The sequence below is a fragment of the Mustela erminea genome, chromosome 6, assembly GCF_009829155.1.
Source record: "Mustela erminea isolate mMusErm1 chromosome 6, mMusErm1.Pri, whole genome shotgun sequence".
NCBI classification, from domain to species: domain Eukaryota; kingdom Metazoa; phylum Chordata; class Mammalia; order Carnivora; family Mustelidae; genus Mustela; species Mustela erminea.
This window is the reverse complement of record NC_045619.1, coordinates 143,671,728-143,694,686: the sequence shown is the minus strand read 5'-3', so window position 1 is coordinate 143,694,686 and position 22,959 is coordinate 143,671,728. Positions and strand designations below refer to the sequence as shown.

The 22,959-nt window shown below is 45.5% G+C and overlaps 1 long non-coding RNA gene across 1 annotated transcript; it reads right to left on the bottom strand.

Annotated features, from left to right (window-relative positions):
* Positions 1-14,777: 14,777 nt before the first annotated feature.
* LOC116592540 lies at positions 14,778-20,356 on the bottom strand. Its single transcript, XR_004286515.1, has 3 exons — positions 20,319-20,356; positions 15,482-15,614; positions 14,778-14,921 (listed from the first exon to the last, which is right to left on the bottom strand). It is a non-coding gene; the product is annotated as an uncharacterized LOC116592540 (long non-coding RNA).
* Positions 20,357-22,959: the final 2,603 nt, after the last annotated feature.

The window sequence follows — 22,959 nt, the reverse complement described above, 5'->3', positions numbered from 1 at the left end:
CTCCTGCTTCTCCCCTCCGCCTTCTCCTCCTCCTCCTTCTTCTTTGTAAGCTCTCTGGCCAATGTGGAGCTTGTACTCATGACCCGAAGATCAAGAGCTGCAGTCTCCGTTGACTGAGCCAGCCAGGTGTCCCCATTGTAAAAGGCTCTTCGTTAACATGTACGTATTAGCCAAGGATTGCATCGATACAATTTCTTCCACTTAGTTTTTATAGCTTTATTAGGGTACAGTTGACATACAATTATCCACATATTCTAAAAATAGAATGAGTTTTGACATAGGTTGTATCTAAGAAACTATCAGCACAATCAAGATGATGAACATACATGCTGCCTTCCAAAATTTCCTGTCTTCCCAACCACTTATGCCCAGGTAACAATTTCTGTTGTTTTTCCTAATTTGCTCATCTACAATTTTATTAAATACTTTCCTTTCCTCCTATCAGTATGGTCACAATGGTTTAACAGATTTCCTTTTGAGAGCCAGTGATCATAGGAAGCCCTTGTTCCATGAGGCACTGGATTCTTTATGTGTTCCACATTTTCATTTCTCTCTTTTGTGTTGCAATCTAGAATGGACCGAACACGCTCTACTCAGCCATTTGTTTGTTCCAAACCGGGGAGCGTGGCAATGTGCGGCAGCATCTGCTCTCCTCTTTGAGAAGGCTTACGGAGGTTGACTTCACTGGATGTTGAAGGTCTGGTTTGCGGATGTTGATATAAGAACCAAAAACATAATTATTGAAAATCAGTTGATGGCTTTTTCCGTAAGTCAGAAAAAGGCAATATAATGTTTCTCATAAATGCTGATTTGCCTGCTCAGTAATAAGAACAGATGTCTTTCTTTGAAAAATTTCCAAATAGAAGTTTCATATATTAATGATGTGCCTATAAACTCAGGGGGCAAACGCCATAGGCTTCCTTAGACCTTTGACTGCCGAGTCACTAAGAATCCAATTTTAATTGTAAGTAGGTTGAATTTGCTTGCATCAAAACCTCCTCTGGTCCACATCTTACTGAGATATAATTAGGATCAAATATCAAATGCTGGATTCTGGGTGAGTTAGCCTAATTTCTTGGCAACTAATTATTCCACTGGGTTGATTTTTTTCCAGATGCATTATTCCGTTTGGTTCTTTCAAGTCCTCTGAACATCCTTTGGGAAATGACTCAGTTGGTTATAAAACACTAAAACCAATGTCATTCTCCCTAAGCTGTATCTTAACAGTTCGAGTCATTATTTACCATATGTATTCATTTTTAAGTGAAATACATTATAGTTCCAAGTAGTCCATTTAAGTATTTAAGAGATCGCAAGGCTAGTGTGAAAACTGTACACCTTATACATTTATATAGGAAAATGAACTCAGATATGAAGATGGGCATGGGAGCAGCGTGGATAAAAGAAGGAGAAGATGATAAAAGATGGGAATAGAGAGAAGCCGCATATTGAGGGGAGTGAACACAAATGATGAGGAATGACATCAGAGAACACTTGTTACCTGATCAAGTAGGAGCAAGCGCTCCTTTGATCACATCAATTTTTAATAATCTCTTCATCCCAGATAAGTTAGGTTTCTCTTAAAAATACAAGAAACCATTCCTAATCTGGCTTTTTCTAATTGTGCAGTGAAATCCTACAGCGTACAACCTACAACCTTGAATATATGTGGAGTGTATTTCAACTCTAACTAATTTAAAAATTTAGACTTATTTAATACTTGAAGTCAGAGATAGGACGCTTACTGTTTATGAGTAGGCTTCCCCCACCCCCCAACTTTCCACACCATACTATGAGGGTTTTCCAGAGAAGATAGATCACTTGAATTGTTTGCTGATAATGAAAATAATTAATGTGCCTAATTGTGAAATGAAGTTTTCTGTTTTGAGAGAGGAAAATAGACAATGTATATTTTAGTTAAAATGTAGAAATATAAGAAGAAACCCCTGCAGTGATTTTTGGTGCTTGGTTCCATTCTTGCCTACTGGGTACATTCAAATATATTTATTGAATTCTAACTGTGGTTATCAATACTTAATTCCTCATTGGATTTTTTGATGAATTGCTTCTTTTCTTTCCCTTTTTCTTCTGCCATCACTGCTTATCCTTGAAACACCTCAGTCCATGTGCACACATCTCTTTATAACTTAGTTATCTGTACTTTCACTCTTTTTTTTTTTTGCCATGATCCAGGAAAACATAGTTATTCCATTGTTCTCAACATTTCTGTGTCATTTAAAGATATGTATACCCTTGAGGTAATACACGACTGAAAGATGCCTTTTAAATTAATGTGAGATTATTTATTAGGAAAATATAATCCATTTATATTTATTGTCAAACAGAAATTCTTTACATTAATCCAGTTACAGTGTATTACATATTCTCTTTATTACACATTTTTTTGTTGTTTTCTTATTTGTCATTGCTTATTGATACTGACTGATGAATGTTATTGTTTCTCATATCATATCCTAATAGTACTAGCAGACCTCTAAATTTGTGCAAATACACTTAAACTTTATGTCTTTATCAATACCCATAGTATAGACAAATTTCTATGACTTCCACTGATATAAACATGCTTTTATTTCTTTCCTACTTCCATCCTAACTACCCACAAATATCTGCAGCTTGTTCTTTATGGCCTTTAATTTTAGTTTTAATTTAATTTTTTTGATATTAAATATTTTAACTTTGTATTACTTATCTTTGAGAACATTCTACACAGTTACAATAAATTTTATAAAACACATTATCAATGATCAATGATTAATTTAATTTTGAATTTTACTAGAGTTGGTGATTATCTCTATTTCTTCTACTTCATATTCTCTTCTTTTTAATGTTTCTTATTCTTAGATTCTGTTTGTTTGACTAATATAGAACTTAAACATGCATAGGAGACATGTTTTCATAATCATATTAATATACACATGTCTTCTGTTGTATGTACTTCTAGTAAACTTTGAGCTGCTGACATTCTTGTTATCTAATTTCATGCTGGATGAAGGTCCAGAGGACTCAGTAAGCCTGGTGTTTGTGGCCTCTGGTAACAACTGGGACTCATTGTGTGGTTCCTAGTGGCCTCCTCTGAGCATGGCAGGTGCCTTTCAGTTCCATGGGAGAACTCCATTATGCTTGCTTTCTGCCTCATGTGTCAGCGAGAAGAGAGCCATGGGTGGGAATCCCTTGAGAAGATGAAACTCTGTGGCTCTTTTTTGCTTCTTTCCTTGGAGTTCCCCTAAAAGAGCTGAGTTCCAAAACAGGATGCAGACAATGTACAGGAATTCAGAATGAGGCCAGCTCGAGGGCAGCTTTCCTACGAACAGGACTGGGGAATTCCGACCACTCTCTGATAGGCAGCACAGTGTGCCACTGAATTCCAAGTATGCAAAACTGGAAATTATGGTCATTTGAAAGATTGGCCTTCAAAAAGAAGAATGGAGGTAAGGTAAAAGTTTTAAATTCTGGGACTTGGAAGTGAGGAATTAAAAAAAAGGAAAGAAAGAAAAAGCACTATACTGGGGTGGCCAGATGGCTCAGTCAGTTAAATGTCTGACTCTTGGTTTGGGTCCATTCATGATCTCAGAGCCGTGGCATTGAACCCCCCATCAGCCTCCTTGCTCAGCAGGGAGTCTTCTTGGAGATTCTCTTCCTCTTCCCTGTCCCCTCCTCTCTCTCCCTCTCCCTCTCTATCTAAAATAAATAAGTCGTAAAAAAAGAAAAAAGCACTACTCTGGTGGATAAATTCTCAAGTCAAGGTTAAATGACTTTGTCTTCATTTTACTGCATTTGCCCCCCTGACGCAGAGGTCAGATAAGTCACAAACCTGTGTGTGGGACTCCAGTCCTTGTCAGATGTGTCACCACCAATGAAAACTAACTGATTTCATATCCCCCTTGTATCTCACGCCTCCATGAGGGACCAAAGTGAAATTTCTCATAAACTCACTGCCCTTTATCATGGCATTTCATGAACTTCCTGGATTGGCTATGTAGGTATCTTGCATTATTTCTTCCTCAAAAACTTTTGGTCTTCATGTGCATATGGAACACACACGTGCACTCAAGCACACACAGACGCACACTCTACCATCTCCACACACACACACACACGTCACTCTGCTCTCTTTCTGAGCTTCTGCAATGCGACTGGCTGTAAACCAGCTACGACCTCATAATGCACCATCAAGTTCATGTCAATGTTAAGACTGCAACATTATGTAATTCTGTGTGAGGCCAGCTCTTAGTTCATTATTTGTCCCAGGGCATCAAGTGCAGGGCTCTGCATAGAACAGATTCTCAATCATTGTTTGTCAATCAATTGACTGTGACCGATATTTTCGGAACCCGTTGAGGAGCATGAGCACAATCATAGCATCTTGGGAAAAGGGTAGGACATGCCCTCTGGATGGTTTCTCTATATTAGGTGTGGGTTTACACTTTTCCTCAGCATTCTTATATAACGAAGTATGATGCTTGCTAAAAATATAAGATGCAGAGATTTTTTATTTTTCCACTTGGATTGGAGCTGAATTGCTTTGCACATTCTTTGGGGAAACGACTAAAATCCTGTTAGTTAGCATGATGAGTCAGCTGTCTATATTTATGATATAGGCTTTATGGAGTGCATATATTTATTAGGGAATGATACCTGAGGGAGTAAGGAAATCAAGACGGATGTCTCAGGTTGTCTCTGTGCAATAGCCGAGCAACTTACCTATTCTACCAAATCGGGAAAAAAGTCATGCAAGCATGCAAGTTAATTGTTTGGAATTTTGAGTGCAGGAAATCTGAGAGAATGAGTTTTTTCATTTTCATTATTTTTGCTTGGTGTGGACATGATTCAAATACCAAGAATTATATTCACACCTTTAAACTAGATACCTGAAAGCCATTTGCAAGTATCTGACCCTCTCCATCTTTGCACACTTATTTGTTAGGTAAAGTCTCTATTTCTGATTCCACATCAGGCATCAGAATTCATTTTAAAGGGAAAATTATTGTTTGGGCAAATATTTTTTCACCTCGGTGCAGATCAAGGTAAGACCCCAGGTGTCCCCCAAGGAGTCAAGGCAAAGGGATGTTTCTCGATATAACAAACGGAGTTACGTGCACTTACTGCTCTGCAGAACGGGAGAAGTGGGCGAGAGAGGGGGGCGGATCCCTGGGCCCAGGAACGAGAATGATGGGGGAGGGGACATTACCTGTGGGCAGACAAAGAGAGAAAGCCAAGTGACCAGTACGGACTTGGGAAACTAGGGCCACTCGACATGGATAGGTGCGTCGCAGGAATCGCAACCACACTCAGAGCGCCGTGGCTGTCAGCGCACTCCTCCAACCTAAGCACGTTCTGCGGGTCAGCGCTGTGAACTGCATGAAGCAGATCCGGACCACGGCCGGGGCATCTTGGAGAGTGTGCACAGAAGTAAGGACTGGGGTTTCCACCAAATGAAGAATGGGGGATGCAGGCCACACTTCTTTACATTGCGGAGGACAGCCTAAATACAAGTGGGCTTTTTGTTTTTTTGTAACTGAGAAGAGTATTATCCTGTTGAAACATGTTACAGGTTTTAGCATCCCTTGTTCAGTCAGCACCCTCTACAGGGGAGGAAACATGGCAGGCTTTGGACAGGGTACCCGTGGGCGTAGAAGAGACACCGTAGCCACTCTCGGGCAGGGCTAGGGGAAGAGTTCTTTGAGAAGGTGGAAATAAAAGAAGGGCATGGGCTTGGTTTCTAGTGGGAAGGGGTACAGGTCAACTAGACAGGTCTGCAATGGATACACCACATCGAGGTAGGACACACCCTGTGACAGATGCCATCAGTTAAATGTTTCATGTTTTTTGGATATTCAAGTAAAAGGTGCTCTATAAACCGAGATGACTATTTACTCGGGGTACAGCTTTCTTCGGGCGCTTGAAGCTTGTCAGCGAGTGTCTGCATTCTCCATCCTCTCGTGGTCCTGCACAAACACATCGAGGCACTGGGATTGTGCAGGGAAGAAAAGCCACAAAGGAAAAGCAGTCCAGACATCATCTGTATTTACACATTCACTTTCTTTGGGCGTAATTGGTAAAGTAGAATTTTCTTCCCGTTCAACATTGCCTCGTTTCCAGCTATTTTTAGGGTGGTGCTTGGGAGCTCCGGGAGCGGTCCTGCTTCTTGAAGCTGTCTCCCGGTACTGGCAGGCTGGCTGAGTGCCAAGCGAGGCAGGGCCTTGGGATGGAGATGTGTGAGGCCGGAGGGGAGCGGGCACCGAGGTCCAACGCAGACGTCTTGCATAAGGATGGCTTTCTCTCTGGATCCTGTGGCTGTGTCGGGAGAGGAAGCAAAAGTCTGCTCCTCAGTAAATAACACGGAAGACTCGTGTGTGGGAGAGGGCTGGCTGGTCTTTCGGAAGAAGAACCCGGAGGGCTCCTTTATATGGAAATTTCTTAACAGCCGTTCTGTACAGTTCCTAGGGAACTGTTTCTCTTGTGTCTCCTGCTACCTGCCCGACAATGCTGGGGGCGGGGGTGGCGGTTCTCTGCAGGCTGCTTTTGATAGTTATGTTATTTTCCAGAGGAGCAGAGCTTTGATAACATCAATAGGCATAGATTAACGTTGGAGAAATGACTCCATGACTAACATCGTAGATGAACATTCTAGGGCTGGAACACTGAGCACATTTTTATCTTTATCTTTATCCATTCTTTATCGTGTTCATTTGAAAAAAAGGAACTAATCATGAGCAGAATTTGACGAACACTTGGCTTAGCGGGAGAAATCAGGGCCGATCACGGAGATGGATGCAGCGGGCTCATCAGTCTGCTGGATGAGCTACGAACGTCCGAGTCAGAGCTAAATTCCCAAACACGCATTCTGCACCACACTTACCGTTTAAGAAAAAAAATACACACACGTATGCAAGGGATACATTTAAAATTCTGCCGCTGTGTCACAGTATGTTGAGCAAATACAGCCGGTGTGTTTTCCACCGCTGGGGATTTAGGAATGTTTTTCAGCGTGGGATGCATAATGGGAGATCTTTACATGCGTAGTACTTGCATATTTACTTTGTGTTTTAAGCTCTTTGGTATCTGTTTGTTCTATCCGAGCGGATAGGTTCTCAGTACTCCGCTCCAACAGGTCTCTGTGTTTCAGTGACACTGTTTCAAATGGTTTTGAAACCGAGCATTAGATTAATTGTCATTTGGGGGATTACTGTTTTCTTTTATTATGTTTTTTGTTTGTTTTTGTTTTCTGTTTTTCCCCCGCGATCTTCTCTGTTGTTAGTTTTCCCTTTCCTCTATGCTAGAGAGGCGGAAGAAATACAAAAGTATTTCTTTAATTATTTAATTACCTGATGATCAAAATCACACTTTGGCTTCCGTAAGGGGAGAGATTTTATTGCCCCGTTATGACTCATGCCGTTCCTTATGTCCATACTGAAAAAATAACTGGTCTTTTTAAAAAGTTATTTTTCAAATCGTCTGATTTATTGACCCGTATTTTGCCACATTTGAAACACTGGCCCAGGTTTATCCTTAACATGCTTTCCTTGTGTTATCACAGTCCATATTTTTGGTCCTAGGTTAGATCTAAATTAGTTTAGTTTATGTTTGAATTGTTTATTGTCCAATATCTTCTTAGTTGAAATTGTGCTTAAATTCTTTTTTCCGCAAGAAGGACCGGAGAAGAGTTAATAATCCGCACGTCATTAGATGTTCTTGCCGCTGGTTACCGCGACCCAGCAACGAAAACTTGGCTGCGTACAAAATTCTTAAATTCCTGTTTTTTATTGCAAGTCGTCTAAAAATGATGTACATCACCCTTTAAAAATTACAGCTGGACAAGATTATGAAGCTACTGTGGTCTTTATTTACACTTTGAAATTTTTAAAATGCACATGCCTGTACATTATTCTAGTTAGTTTTTATAATTAAAATTTGCCTGATTTTTCTGTCATTTTGTTGGAATTAGAAATAATCAGCACATGGTAAGTTTTCTATGGCTTAGAATTTTGCTTTGGTTTTGTGTTCTTGGTCTTGGCTTCTTTTCCAGCTTTTCCACATTTTTCCTAGGGTTCAGTGGATAAATATGCACCTTAGACCTCTTGTCTCCGCCGTCCGCTTTGATTGGCTCAGAGTGGTACTTGCCTTTCTTTGTGCTTTCTGTCTGCTAATGTGGTTTTCTCCACGTCACTGATTTAACTGTGTGCCTTTCGGTTTTATATTTTAACAAATCTGAAAGTGAGTTGAGTCATTACATTTTCAGCGCTTTTGCTCTTCTCCTTCTCTGCCAGCTGTGCGTTCTCGGGGCTCCGTGCCCGAGCGTGGACGTCTCTCCTACCTCCCTTCTCACCTTTGGTTTACAGACACCGCCTCCCATGACGTCCAGTTACGGGCCACTCACCTTTTTTCTAGATTTCCCCTGCCTCCTTCCGTTGCACTATGTTGTCACCCATCTTTAAAATTCTCTGTCCCTTGCTGTGGTGACATCATGGTGACGTGTCACTGATGTCCCTCCTGCTGAGCGCAGGTGGGACCGGCCACTGGCTTTTAGCCAACAGAGTATGGCAAAGGGGGGATGCGTGTCACTATCTTGGTGGTTGAAGAGGGACCTTCTGCCACTGGTCTTGGAGACAAGGGCCAGCCGGTGGTGGGGGTCTGAGTGCAAAAGTGTAGGTAGTTGTCCCTGCCGAGCAGTGCCCAGGGACAGCCCGAGAAAACATGACCCAGTGTCCACAGCCGCTGAACTGAATTCTGAGGTCTGGAAGAAAATCCAGAGCTCCAGGCAACACACCTCGGCTGCGGTGTCGTGAGACCCAGAGCAGACCCCCCGCAGACGTGTCCGGCTCCCGACCACTGTCCCTCAGTGACAGAAAGCAACTCGCTCCTTCTGCTCTACTTTGAAAGCTCTTCGCTGCTGAGGCTCCTTATTCATTTTTATAAGAAACCCCGTGGCCGGAGATCCCCATTTATTGTGTAAACAATTACTTTGCCTTCATCATCACTAAAGAAGCAACAGACTCAGAACCAGAGGCTCGTATTTTGTAAAAATTTATTTGAAGGTAAATACATATTTTTTGTCTGTCATTTATAGGAGCTCTTAAAGTTGTTTTCTAGCATTGTAGAGACCATTTTCCATGCCTGGAAAATATTAGTGATATTAGTCAAGAATATCTAGTTGGAGCAATTTTGATTTACAACTGAGACTCAAATCTTGTCTTCTTGTCGGCATCCCAGAAGGCCTTTCTAAAGCTGGTGACTGAATAAATTAGTCGGCTGATTGTCAGCATAGGGGAAATATACATAGAATTTACCCCCCAAATAATAATCCTCGTGTCGTTTTTTTTCTATTTCCTGGCTCACTGCCACAGTGAAGACCCTAGGGCCCATGGAAGGCTATATTTTTGTTTTAAATGGATATGCTGCTGTCAACAGGACCGTAGTAAGGCTTCCTGGGGGAGGCAAGTGATGTAGTTCTATTCACTCTCTCCTTCTCTTCTCTTCCTGAGATGCTTATAAATAATCTCTTAGGAGGTACCTGATAGTGCAGGTCTGTACAAGCTGCCAAACAGCGTGGAACTTCCCACTTAGTGCTCCGTGCATGCCTGCAACTCTCTCTGGGAAGGCAAGGAGAGAGAGCTCCTGCTCCCCTCGCGAGGCCAGGATGTGCATCCCCCGATGGGAAGCTGCTCTCAGCCACCCTGCGATGGGGCCACCTTCCCAGAAGAATCTAGAACCCACTTGTCACCTGCATGAGTCCGTTTGGGCTGCTGTCACCAAGCACCCCAAACTCAGCACATAAACAAGGGATATTTACTGTTTCGCAACCTGGAGGCTAGGAGACCAAGGTGCAGGTGTGGGCAGGTCTGGTGTCTCCCGAAGCCTCTGTCCTGGGTGTGTAGATGCCGTCCTCTCCGTGTGTCCTCACGTGACCGTCCCTCCACATGTCTGAGTCCTGCTCTCCTCTTCTTATAAGGGCACCAGTCAGACTGGATTGGGGTCTGTCCTTGTGACTTCATTTTACCTTAGTCCCCTCTTTTCAGACCCTGTCTCCAAATACAGTCACAGTCTGAGGTCCTGGGAATTCGATTTCAAGGTATGAATTCTGTGGGGACCCAATGAAGCCCATCCAGTGTCTGCTTTGGGTCCTCCAAGACAATACTGTCCTCCTGTGTCCTCTTTCGTTTGGTCTTCCTGACTTCAGCCTGGGCCTGATCCTGGTTTAAAACAATAGTATAGAGATAGAGGGAACATACCTCAATATCCTAAAGGCCATCTCTGAAAAGCCCACGGAGAATATCATTCTCAGTGGGGAAAAACCGAGAGCTCTTCCTTTAAGGTCAGGAACATGACAAGGATGCCCACCCTCACCACTAGTGTTCAACAAAGTCCTAGAAGTCCTAGCCTCAGCAATCAGACAAGAAGAAATAAAAAGCATTCAAACTGGCAAAGAAGAAGTCAAACTCTCTCTCTTCACGGATGACATGACGCTTTCTATGGAAAACCCAAGACTCCAACCCCAAATTACTAGAACTCACAGAGCAATTTAGTAATATGTCAGAATACCAATGCACAGAAATAAGTTGCTTTTCTATACACTAACAATGTAACTATAGAAAGAGACATTAGGGAATCATTTCCATTTACAACAGCACCAAAACTGTAAGATACCTAAAAATAAACCTAGCCAAAGGGGTAAAGGATCTGTATTCAAGAAACAGAACTTTTATAAAAGAAATTGAGGAAGACACAAAGACATGGAAAAATATTCCATGTTCATGGATTAGAAGAATAAACATTGTTTAAAATATCTATGCTGCCCAGAGCAACCTACACATTCAGTGCAATTCCATCAAATACATTTGACATTTTTCACAGAACTGGGACAAATAATCCTAAAATTTGTATGAAATCACAAAAGACCCTGACTCACCAGGGGAATGTTGAAAAAGAAAACCAAAGCTGGGGCATCACAATGACAGACTTCAAGCTCTATTGTAAAGCTGTGCTCATCAAGACAGTATGGCACTGGCACAAAAACAGACACATAGATCAGTGGAACAGAATACAGAGCCCAGAAATGGATCCTCAGCTCTGTAGTCAACTAATCTTCAACAAAGCAGGAAAGAATATCGGATGGAAAAAAGTCTCCTCAATAAATGATGTTGGGCAAATTGGACAGCTATATATAGAAGTATATAACGGGACCATTCTCCGATGCCACACACAAAGATAAACTCAAAATGGATGAAAGACCACAATGTGAGGCAGGAATCCATCAAAATCCTAGAGGAGAATGTAGGCAGTCACCTCTTTGAGATCAGCCACAGCAACTTCTTTCAAAACACGTCTCTAAAAGCAAGGAAAGCAAAAGCAAAAATTAACTATTGGGACTTCATTAAGATAAAAAGCTTTTTTTTTTTTTTTAAAGACTTTATTTATTTATCTGACAGAGAGATATCACAAGGAGGCAGAGAGGCAGGCAGAGAGAGAGAGAGGAGGAAGCAGGTTCCCTGCTGAGCAAAGAGCATGATGTGGGGCTCGATCCCAGGACCCTGAGACCAAAGGCAGAGGCTTAACCCACTAAATCACCCAGGTGCCCCAAGATAAAAAGCTTCTGCACAGCAATGGAAACAGTCAACAAAACAAAGAGGCCACCCATGGAATGGGAGAAGATATTTGCAAATGACACTACAGACAAAGGGCTGATATTCAAGATCTATAAAGAACTTATCAAACTGAACACCCCAAAACCAAATAACCCAGTCAAGAAATGGGCAGAAGACATACAAATGGCTAACAGACACATGAAAAAGTGTTCCACATCATTCGCCATCAGAGAAATGCAAAGCAAAACCACAAAGAGATACCATCTTATACCAGTTAGAATGACCAAAATTAACAGGACAGGGTACAACAGATGTTGGCAAAGATGTGGAGAAAGAGAAACACTTACACTGTTGGTGGGAATGCAAGCTGGTGCAGCCACTCGGGGAATCAGTATGGAAGATATGGAGGTTCCTTGATGTTAAAAATAGAGCTACCCTAAGACTCAGGAATTGCACTACTAGATATTTACCCCTAAGATACAGATGCAGTGAAAAGAAGGGGCACCTGCACCCCAATGTTCATAGCAGCAACGTCCACAAGAGATAAACTGTGGACGGAGCTGAGATGCCTTTCCACAGAGGAATGGATAAAGAAGATGTGGTCCATATACACAATGGAATATTCCTCAGCCATCGGAAAGGATGAACACCCACCATTTGCATCAACATGGATGGAACTGGAGGGGATTTTGCTGAGTGAAATAAATCAAGCAGAAAAAGACAGTTACCATATGGTTTCCCCCATAAGTAAAACATAAGAAATAGTACCAAGGACCATAGGGGAAGGGAGGAAAAACTGATGAGGAAGGATCAGAGAAGGAGACAAAACATGAGAGACCCTGGACTCCAGGAAACAAGCGGAAGGTTACAGAAGGGGTGGGGGATGGGGTAGTGGGGGGCGGGTGTTAAGGAGGGCACGTGTTGTGATGAGCACTGGGTGTTGTACACAACTGATGGATCGTTGAACACTATATCAAAAACGAATGTACTACATGTTGGCTTACTGAACATTAAAACAACAACAACAACAACAACAAAACCCCCAAACAGCCCAATACCTAGAGAGGCTCCCAGACCTGTTGGTGATGAATGTGAACAAATGGGGGTGTCATGGTCTTTCCGCTCCTTCTCAGGCTCCCTCCAGCCGCCGACTGCGGGTGTGTGTATTCACGACAGAACACACTTCTGGCTTCGGGAAGAGGCTGCGTCCTTGGCGTCTTCCCATGATCCTCTGGGGCAGTATGCATTTGCTGTGGAATGGCACACAGATGCGAAGACTTTTGTCTGTCCGTGTAGTCGTGAGATGCACAACGAGCAGGCTTTCTTTCAAAAACCACGACTTTTTTATGTTAATGTAACTGATTATAATATCGATAAAAATACGAGTGTTCTTGCAACGAACTTTGGACAAGGAGGCATAACCGAATGCACTATTCAGTCAAACTCCTGTTTAAAAAAATGGGATAGTCAATCTAACCCCTATTTTTAGTATAATACCAAAGCCGAGGAGGATAGTGAGAATTAATTTATGGAGAAAGAAATTATTACGGAGAGTATGTGTATCTTGAAAACTGTATCTGTTTGCAGGGACGTGGGCTTCTCTTTAAAAGCATAAGCTTCTTCGAGATCCCATTAGGCATGCATTTTTCTAAAGAGCTACTTTTAAACTTCATAAACAAGCCAAACAACATATGGAATGATTATGATTTGCGTAAAATAGGATGTGGGAAATGTCCCGCAAATTATTCCCAAGTTTGTTGCACACATTTTTGGAGGGGAAACAACACACTCCGAAGGAAAGAGATGGCTTTGGTTTACGGTTGCTCTTCTCCAGCTGACCTCCCTTCTGATAAGGACCTGGTTTCCCCTTCCCTCCCCCCCCCCTTCATCCGTCCACCCTTCCAGCCTTTCTTCCTTCCTTCCCTTCTTTTCTGCTTCTCAAACCTGGTTTTCTAAGACCCTTGGTTGGGTCCATGAAGTTCTGCACATCATTTATTTGGAGTCAGATGAATCTTTCTGGTCCCAGATGGTCTCCAGGACGTTCCTCTGGAACACGTGTGCGGCCCCGCGCATCCAGCGGTGCGGTGATCTCCGGCGTGGTGCTGGACACACTCAGGAAGCACCAGAGCAGAGTCCACGGTGCTGCTCTGGCCGCTGAGAGGGGAGCTTTCTCGTGGGTTGTATGACAGCGTGTGTCCCGTCGTCCCCAGGGACAGGGAGAGGACGTGGTCTCTGAGTGGGCGTGACCCCGGCAGCACAGCGATGTCCCAGCGCCAGTGTGGACTCCTCCACCCTTAACGTGACTCCTTCCGCTCAGACAGAAGTCCACACACACAGTTTTCGCATCACTACGTATCCTGTGTTCGTGGACACCCTGGAGGGCGAGGGTGACAGGTGGGGTACGGATGGACAGACCATATCCAGACCTGTCTTCAAGTTTATCGTGTTGTGTCCCTTCATTCGATCGGTCCCTCCCTGGCCAGACGCCCTGGTGGGCTGCCGAGTGTTGAGCGCCATCCCAGTGACAGCATCACTCGAGTGGGTAAAATGTTCTGTTTATTTTATTTTCTTACAATGAGTACCCATTACTTCGATAATCAGAAAACACACACACACACACCCAAAATGAAGGCCCGTCCTCTGTGAAATAAGAACGGGTATTCACGACAAGCTCTGACTGTGACTTTCCGGAGGGTAAGAGCTGGTTTTCCTCTACCATTATATTCCATAAAAGGTCTCACTGGGCACCTCCCTAAACTGATTTATTTATGTAAAGTAGGCCGCATGCCCAACGCGGGGCTCGAACCCACGACCCCAGTCACGCACGGTCCGCCGACTGAGCCACCTGGGTGCCCCTCTCACTGAGCACTTTCACATGGGCCTTTAGTAAATATTCTTGAATGATTAATTCTGAGATCCAAAGGTATGAAATATTTACTAGGAGATGTTTCATTCCAGTGAAATATGTGTAAAATAAATGAAAGCCCATGAAAGATAACAAACATTAGTTTTATTTTAAAAAGTAAAGAAAAATTTTAAAAGAAGATTTAACATTAAATCTTGGGATGGGATATGACGAAACCATCACTACTTACAAAATTCTAAAAATACATCTTTTTACCTATTACTGTACTGTTTTTATCTTATCAGTGTTTTCAGGTGTAGTTCTTTCAAATGACCCCCCGGAATGTGTCACAGGACCTTGCGCGGAGGGTCGCACTGCCTCCAGCTTCGGTGTGAGGAGGGAGCGGCGGCTGGAGGGGTGTGCTCTGTGCGCTGTCTCCGTGTTTATTTAAATCCAGCCATGTCGGGAATTGCCTAGCAACACAGTGAAGAGACAGATTCAGGATGAGCAGCAGACGCCGTGACAACAGTGAGGAGGAGATCCCGTAGAAATGAGCATTAGAACTGCTGATTTTTTTAAGGAAAAAACACAAGACAAATTTTCAAGTTCCGTCTGCTACGTCAGCTCAGAGACCCAAGCCAGGGATGGTGCCTGCCACATCGCAGGGTCGGCTAGACGCAGGTTCACCACCACCTCCGGTCATCCCGGCGGACATCCCTGTTGGTCACGGCCAACAGTCGTCTGCTGCAAACCTGGAAGGCATGGTGGGAGCGTGTCCACACTTCTCCCAGGACCTGCCCCTCCCATGTGCGTATGCGTGCAACATGAACTCGTTTGCATGTGTGTGCACAGAACATACCTACGTCAACATTATGGACATAGACACATAGCCGGAAGATAGATAGATAGATGGATGATGGACAGACAGACAGACAGGTATTTGGAGGGAAAGGACTCCCGTGATTATGGAGCCTGAGATGTCCCAGGATCTGCAATCCCCAGGCTGGCGACTATGGGAGGGCTGGGGGTTCACCTTCAGTCTGAGTCTGGCTCCAAAGGCAGTAGAAGACCAATGTCTCCGCTCAATGACAGAAAGTCAGAATCCCTTCTCTCTCAGTCTTTTTGTTTCATTCAGGCCTCCCACAGACTGGATGACGCCCACCGCCCTCGAAGGAAAAGGTGTCTGTCAGTCCCCGGATTCAAACGCCCGTCTCGTCCGCAGACTCGGAGAGACGCCCCTGGCATCTTGTATGACCAAATGTCTGAGCACCCCAAGGCCTGGTCCAGTGAACACATACCGTTAACCATCATTGTGGATGGAGAGACAGACAGACAGACAGACAGACGGAGAAACAGGGATAGATGTGTGTAGATACGCATAAATACGGATACAGAAAGCAGTGTGGAAGCGACCCAGAGCTCTGAGCAGCTCTTGTGTTGACCATCTCCGTATAAACTGGAGATTCAGTGACATTTCAGGGTTGTATTTCCTAAATTACAACTAAAAAAAAAGGGGGGTTTAGACGTATCCACAGAAGCTTGAGAAGAAAGAAGTAGTTTTCACCAATAAATAAACACAGCACAGCACAATGCAAAACCTTAGGGGAAATATTGGCCAAAGACAGTTACTTTTCTCTAGTTTTCCATGACTTAAAACAACATTTTCAAGATTTTCCCCTAATACCAGGATCATCATAACATTTTTGCGAATTAGAATGGTCTTGACTGTTTTAGTGCTTGGTGATTCCAGAGGAGGCCAAGTGAATTCCCGGCTTGTTGTTTCAGAGGGAGTTTATGTTGGAACATTCCCGAGAACAAGGTTCTACCCCAGGATTCTGTGGATAACCTCGTCTTTCAAGCACGGCTACATACACGCACACTGGGATTTGCAGATGGAGATTTTCTTGCCATGGACAGTAGGAAGAAATCGAATAGCAGGAGCTATGTATCCATACAGCATATCACATAACATTATGATCTCTAACATATTAGAACATATTATAAGTATGTATTATAAATCATCTATTATAAAATATATAAATATAAGATGTATGTACAGTACAGTAGAATGCAGCGTAAAGTATCCTGGGACAACCGGAATTTCTTGATTTCACAAAGCAAATGTCATGAATCTGACATTTTAGAAACCGTGTTTCTTCCTTACTTTGAGTGTAAGTAAATTCAAAATCAAAGGAAAAATAACATCTTAATTTGGATTCAGAGACATTCAATCTGTCGCAAATGGGTCCTTCTTTCATAGGGTTATGCATTCTAAACGCGCAGATAAATGTGTGGAGAGATCCTTTCCGTTAGGAACCAATTTGTCCTTCACAAATGCATCACCACAGGTTCTGTTAATTTGCTCATTAGGCCTCCATATGGGGCATGCTGTGCCGAGAGACAGATAGAGACAATTTGGAGTGAATCTGTTATGTAAATCTGGGCCTGCGGATGAAAAGGAGAACCCAACGTGCTGTGGCCTGTATTTCCTTCCACTAATAAAATCCCGAGTTTATTTGGGAAATGTCTCTGGAAGCCCCCCAGCGAAGACCCGCATTTCGGGGCTCTCGGTTCTGGAATTGTCCCGGAAGGGGACCTAGGAAATCGAATCACGTGAAATCAGCGTTTGCACACCCAAAAGGATCACTCAGGGGCGTTTCCCCAGCGTCGGACCGGCATAGCTGTTCCGCAGAAGTGGTCCGTGGGTTGCAGGCAACATGAGGAAGCTGTGCAGAGCCAGTCCAGCCGGAAGGGCTGCGGCTTCTCGTGGCGTTATTTAAAGGCAGGTGACTTTCGAGGTCAGGAAGGGACTATTTGTCCTCAGAGGTTTTAAGCAATAAATCGAGCATTATTCAGACAGATGTAAAGCAGAGCGTGCGGGAGGGGCTGGCACCAAATGTGGCCGCGCAAAGCAGCAAGTGATTAGTACAAATGCGGCGTCATCAGGTCGTTGAATTAGCCGTGGGCTCTCACAGGGTTTTTGCTCTGTTTCCCAGTCAGCGGCTAATCACTAACCCTTCCTCCGCCCCTTCTCCCCTTCCTTCCGTCGCGCCGTCGACGTGGTGAGTCTCCAATCCTGGTTTGGCTTGTACCGACCGCCCCATTTCTGAGCCCTGTTACCCTTACTGGCTTCCTGCCGATCCCCTCCGTGCTTACAAGTCAGGCAGGTCTCACCTGTCTTTCATGTCCGAAGTTCTAGCCAGTTCTAAAGCCCTCCCCGCTCCAAACGTCAGAATTCTCAATTTATTAGATGATTCTGAACAATCATTTTCTCTACGCATAATTTATCCCATAAATACTGTCTTTTATTGTACATCTGTTTCTCCTGAGCCTTATTTCTCCAGTTAGACATGACACGTTCTTTGAAGTCTGGGTCCAACCTTCAGTATTATAGTCCCCAGAGATACACAAGATCTTAACGATTAATTAAAAATAACTTCCTGGTTACTAACACTGCCTAGCACATACCTATAGAAAACTCCATCCAGCAACAGCAAAATACATATTATCCTCAAGAACAGGCCTTGAGCTTAGGAAGAGAGGACATAAAACCAGCCTTAATAAATTTAAAAGACTGAAATATTAAAAAAATATGTTCACTGACCTTAATGAGATGAAATTAGAAGTCAGTAACAAAGAAATTTGAGAAATTCACAGAAATGTAGATATTAAACAACACCAAGACATTCTTAAATAACTAATGGGTCAAATAAAAAAAATTACAAGAGAAATTTTTAAAAATACCTTGAAATTAACGAAACGAGGATGCAACAGGCAAAAAGTTATGGCATCGAACAAAGCAGGATGTGAAGAGAAATTTACGGATGGATGCCTCCACTGAGCAAAGGTAATGATCTCAGACCGATGACCTAACTTTCTACCTGAGGATGCCAGGCAACGACAAGCAACTGAGTGCAAAGCAATCAGAAAGAAGGAAATAATAAAGATTAAAATAGAAATTAACTAAACAGAGAATAGATACATGGAGCAAAGCAACAAAACCAAAAGTTAATGATTCGAAAAGAGCAACAAAATTGATAAATTTTAACAAGCCTGAACAGGCAAAAAGAGAGAGGGAGAGAGAAGGCTCAGTACTAGCACGGGGTATGAGAAGGGGTCTTGCTCCTAACTCCTAGACATCAAATGCATTGTAACGGAATTCTAAGCACCTGCCTGACGATACATTAGGTGACTTCAATGAGACGAACAGGTTACTGGAAAGGTTCCAACGACTGACACCGGCTCGGGAGGAAACAGCCTCTGAAGAGACAGAGATCAGAAATGGCGTGTGTAATCAAATAATTCACCAAGAAGAAAACCCAAGCTCAGTTGGCTTTACTGATAAATTCTACCAAATATTTAATAAAGAATACCATTTTTTTTCAAAGTCTCCTACAAAATAGAAGAGGAGGAAATACTTAGCAGCTCATTCTGTAAGATCAGTATTACTCTAATCACAAAACCAGACGATGACATTAGAAGATCAAACCACAGAGCCGCTGTATCTCAGGAGCGTAGACATGAAAATCCTTAACAAAATGGGAACGAAACAAAACGACCAGCAACCTATGAATGGGTTCTGGAACATGACCACAAGGGATTTATCCCTGCATGGCAAGGTTGGGTTAGCGTGCTACAATCAATTAATGCAAGACAGCAGATCAACAGAATGAGACATAAACGTAAAACCTCATAAATTATCTCAACAGGCACAATAGCAAAAAGGAAAATAATTTGGTCTAACAAAGTTCAACACGGTTCATGATAAAGCAGCTAGCCTAATAGGAATGAAAGGGATTTCCTAGAACTCGTAGACGTCCTCTAAAAAACACTCAAAGCTCAGCTATACTTAACGCAAGGGACTGGTTGCTTTCCCCACGAGACCAGAACCAGGACAGACCGCGGTCCCAGTGCTCCTCGTCAACGTTAAACCGGATGTGGGCAGGGGAAGTGGGACAGACAGACACAGAAGCATCCGTACTGAAAACGACCTCTCTCCACAGGTGACACAACTTTGTAGACAAAAAGGTCCTACAAAACCTATCAAAAAGTTACTAGAGGGGCACCTGAGTGGCTCATTGAGCATCTGCCTTCAGTTCGGGTCATGATCCTGGGTCCTGGGATGGAGCCCCGCACCGGGCCCCCAGCTCAGCAGGAAGCCTGCTTCTCCCTCTCCCACTCCCCCGGCTTGTGTTCCCTCTCTCGCCGTGTCTCTGTCAAAAAAAATTTAAAAAATCTTAAAAAAAAAAAGTTACTAGAACTAAAAATGACTGATGGATGTTTCAAAAATCAGTGACGGTTCTGTGCACTGGCCAAAAATGAAATGAAGAAAAACTCCACTGCGGTAGCATCAAACACCTGAACAAAATGTGTGCAAAAATTGTGCTCTGGAAACTGCAGAACACCGCTGAGAGAAATGAGCCGTTTAACTACGTGGACGGGCATCTCGGGTCCATGGAGCAGAAGACGGGGTGTTGCCGAGATGGGGTCCTGGCCAAGCCGACCGGGCGAGCAGAGCCGGCCCCATCCGGAAAAGAAGAGCAAGCAGGCAGACCTCCGTGACCTGATTCCAGGGCCTGGCGAAAGTCACGGGATTCGAGACGACAGGACAAGCTCAGCGTGACGGAACGGAATGGAATAACACGGGATGGGGCAGAAATGGTTAAGGGGGAGAAGAAAATTTGGTCCAAGCGGTAACTCAAAATCCCAGTTGTGAGAAGAAACACACACACTGAAGGACTGGTGCGTGTGATCCCGAGGGACGGGGAGATGGCGGGCTCTGAGGCCCGTCCCCCGCACGTCACTGGGGCCGCAGTCTTCCCTCAGGACGGGGCGGGGGCTTCCTCCCTCCCTCCGGTCCCCTCACCTACCTGGTGCCTCTCACACAGGAAACCTTTCCTGAACGTTCCTCCGTCACCCCTGTGCTCGGAGCCCCTTATCTACAGACCCGGCAGTTGGGGGAAGCTCAACAGAAAGGCATGGAGTGTCGGCTCGGGGGCTGGGCGGTCCTGGTGGGACACTCGGCACCGTCTGGGCCCACAGCACTAGGGGCCGCGGGGAGCTCAGAAACGACAGCTACGTGGCAAGCGTTCTGCCCTGGCGGCGGCCGCGGGACCCACGAGCTGTGGGCCCGAATCCAGCAGTGGCTCCCGGCTAGTGTCCCGGAGCGCAGCTGGGGCCGGGCTGGGGGGGGTTCAGGGTGCTTGTCACGGCCGCCGAGATGAACCCAGCCCCGCGCTCCGGCCGGAGCAGGGAGGTCTGAACGTCCCCCCGCAGGGGTGTGCGGGAGGCGGCCCAGACCTGAGAACCTGAAGCTCCGTCACCGCGAATAAAAACAGACGTGGGGGCGCTTGGGGCTCCGTCGGTGAAGCCTCGGCCTTCGGCTCGGGTCATGATCCCAGGGTCCTGGGATCGAGCCCCGCATTGGGCTCAAGGCTCAGCGAGGAGCCTGCATCTCCTCCGCTCCCCGCTCGTGCTCTCTCTCTCTCTCAAGAATAAATAAATAAATAATAAATTAATAAATAAATAAACTCTTTAAAAAAAAAAATTTAAACAGACCTGGGGTTGAGATCTGAAAGAGTGAAGCGCTGCGTGTCCGGGACGCAAGGTGGGTGAGGACTCGGTCCGGGCGGCGTGCGGGCGGGGAGCGGCGGGCGGGCCTCCAAGTCTGCACACTCGGAAACGCCAGAACTTGAGGCCCGGTGGGTCACGTCGGTCTTCCTGGGCCCCAGGTAGCGGGATCTGCTTCTGGCCCAGCGGCCTGACCCGGAGCGGTTGTTGCTCCGGAGGAGCCTCGTCAAACGGCTCCGCGCTCTGCCCGGCCGTGCGGCTCCGGGGAGACCTTGCGGGACACGGATCCGCTCTACAAAGTTCAAGCCAAAGCCCATCGCAGTCCGCTGCCCGGTCCTGCGCGCCCGGGAGGCTCCCCGTCAACCAGGGGAGACCCGACACCGCCGTGCTGCGCCGCGCCCCGTCCTCTGCGGCGGCTCCTCTCCAGCCCGTCTGCAGCCCGTCGACTGCTCCGGCCCGCGGCCCCTTCCTGTGGCCGCTGGTGGCTGCCCTGGCCGCTCCGCGCTTCACGTCCGCTCTCTGTGCTCACCACCGGGCATCCACAGGAGGCCTGCACTGGGAGACCCAGAGTCTGAACACCACTCACCTTGTTGGGGGGCTGGGGGGGGCGGCTAAAGGGACCGCAGCCAGCCTGCGGACGTGGCGGGGGACCCTGGAGCTAAGGCCCCGGCCCTGGCTGCCACGTGGCGGGAGGAATGCAGCAGGGGCGTCCACACTGCCCGACGGGCCACAGATGGTCCCACAGCCAGGGCGCCGGTCTGTCCGGGAGGGTCTGGGAGGCCCCTCCGTTCCCGCAGAAGCTTGGTGCTGCGCTAGAAAGCATCTCAACACCTGAGGGTCAGCAAAGCCAAGGAACAGCAAGAGAGAATCGGAGGCGGACGTTACAGGGTCAGTCAGGGCCCGTGGGCCAGGGAAGGCCTTGCTCCCTCCGGTCTGCTTGGGGATCGCCTGCACCCAGGCTCTGGCTAACCCTGTTTGCAAGTGTCTGTCCCGCAATACGTGCCCCTTGGTTTTTTGTGTTTTTGTGGGGTTTTGGGGTGTCTTTTTTTTTTTTAATTTAACTCCCCATTCCTTTGGTACATTGCTGTCACAAAATGTTGTGATTCTGTGTTTTCATTTCCCTACACGGACAGAGGCTCCACAAGGAGAGGTGAGCTCTGTGATGCCCGTGGTTGTGTCTTCAACCTTACGTGAAGGGCTTAATAAACATGTGTCAGATGGCATTAAACGTCAAAGGAAATGTTGCTTCAGTCTTTAACAAGACCCTGTGTGCCCATATGATCCCAGGGGACCGGAGCCCGAGGGATGAACCGTGTCCAGGTCTGGAGCCTGCTGGAAAGGGAAGTCGCCTTCCAGGGTAAAGCACGGGACACCTCCGGACGACAGAACGTGACAGCAGTACGGGGACAAACATGTAAGGGCTAGCAGGAAGATCTATCAGCCAGCTCACCCAAGCCAGGAAATAGCACCTGTTTCCTAAAAAGCTGGGTTCATGCCTGGAAGTGACAGTTACATGTGATAGTTGGAAAAAAATTCAAGGGAAATACACGGACCCATGCACAGGCGTGTGCCGCACAAAAGTCACCCGAGTCTTGGTCAAGCTCCCATCCTGGGACAGACATGACAATCCTCGTCCTCCGGAGTTTGTGTTTACTGGAGGAGAAAATAAAACAAGTGACGCTTACGGTATGTGGAAGACGAGCACATGCCAGAGGCAAGAGGTATTTTCGATTTTAAGTAGTATGACTAGGGGAGATGTCACAGAAAAGGTGGATTAGTGACATCCAGAAGCACTGAGGAAAGAGAAGCAAACCTCCAGTAAAAAGAGTTTTCAGGGACAGGGGCCAGCAAGTGCAAAGTCCCTGCGGCAGCAAGGCCCCGGGCAGGCTGGAGGACCACATCCGTGAGCCGGGCAAGCAGCCAGTCGGGGCGAGGAGGCTC